This window comes from Manis javanica, chromosome 9, assembly GCF_040802235.1.
Source record: "Manis javanica isolate MJ-LG chromosome 9, MJ_LKY, whole genome shotgun sequence".
In the NCBI taxonomy this organism is placed as follows: Eukaryota; Metazoa; Chordata; class Mammalia; order Pholidota; family Manidae; genus Manis; species Manis javanica.
Window position 1 is genome coordinate 78,442,483 of NC_133164.1, and position 1,596 is coordinate 78,444,078.

A 1,596-nucleotide genomic window follows, 5' to 3' on the forward strand; every position below is an offset into this window, starting at 1 on the left:
CGAATTCTGATATTTTAAAAATAATTTAAAAGGCCGAGTCAAGGCTTTGAGTAGTTGATCTGACTAAGATGTGCAGGCAGAGCATCCCAGCTCAAGATGCAGAAAATAAACAGGTTGAAGAGCTGGGCAGACAAAAGAAAGTGATGACCTTCAGAAAATGATAAATCCTAGGGATGTGTTTATTCAGTCCCATCAGCAATTAAGAATAACATCACCTCCCAAATCTTGTATGTAAAATAAATAAGAAGGTTAAACAGTAATATTATCTCTAAATATAAACCTAAATTAACCTTAAATTTATAAATATAAATATAAACCTATCTCAAAGATTTCCTCTTTTTTGTGTATTTCAATCTTCAACCTCAAGGATTTTCCCAGAGAAAAATGAGAAGGTGCTTAAACACTGGATATTTTCAATAAACAAACACCACCCCTAGGACCATTTGAGGGGCTTCTGCTGAGCAAGACTTCAAAGCTGATTAGGTACGTGGCATGACTTGAAATAGTCTCTTGAAGGATCATTCTGGGTGCTCTGTAGAGGATTTGTGGGGGTCAGATGGACCATGTCTGGGGGAATCAGGGAGGCTAGTCAGGGAAGTGGTCCAGCAGGTGGGTGGGATGCAGATGGGCCAGGTGGGCTTTGGAGGATCAAACTGGTAAAAGTCATAGAAATGATGTGGGAAGACAGATAGGGTCTCAGACCCAATCCAGAGCAAGGGGGGTCCCCCCAACAACACCACCCAATTCTTGGACACCAATAGGATGTCTGAGGATTCAGTTCAGTTCAACTCAATTCTGACAGCGTATCTCAGAGACAGCATCAGATTCTACAGGCTGAGGGCTCAGTCCTACAAGGCCACCCCCTCACTCCCCTCTCAGGATTCCAGTCACAGCTCCAGGCTATTACCTGGGCTTCTGACTTACCCGCTACAGATTGGAGGTTCTAGCCACCTCCTCCTTAGGCTTGATTAATTTGCTATAGTGGCTCACAGAACTCAGGGAAGCACTTACATTTACCAGTTTATTAAAGGGTATGATAAAGGATATGAATCAACAGCCAGATGAAGATACATGGGAGGAGGTCCCAAAGGGGCTCCTCTCCTTGTGGAGCTGGGCCCCCAGCTTGGTGGCACATAGAAATGTTTCAGTTCCCCAACCTGGAAGTGCTTCCAAAAAGAACCAAAAACCTCTCTGCTTGGGTTTTTATGGAGAATCGTTACCTAGTCATGATTGACTAAGTCACCGGCCACTGGCATTTGATTCTACTCCTAGCCCCTCTCCCCTCCCTCAGGTCAGGGGTGGGACTGAAAGTTCCCATCTCTGATCACAGGCTGATCCTTCTGGCAATGGGCCCCCACCCTCAGATGGAGTCCAAAAGTCACCTTCATTAATAACAAGACACCCATTACACCCTATGGCTCTGAAGCATTTTCAGGAACTGAGGATGTATCTTAGAAATATATTTTGGTCTTCTGAATTTCCAAATACACATTTCTTATAAATCACTGGACCACAGAGTGAAGCAGCTAAGTGGGTGGGGATGTAATTTACTGAGACAGGAAATGCTGGGGAAGGAATATTGTTTGGGATGAAATC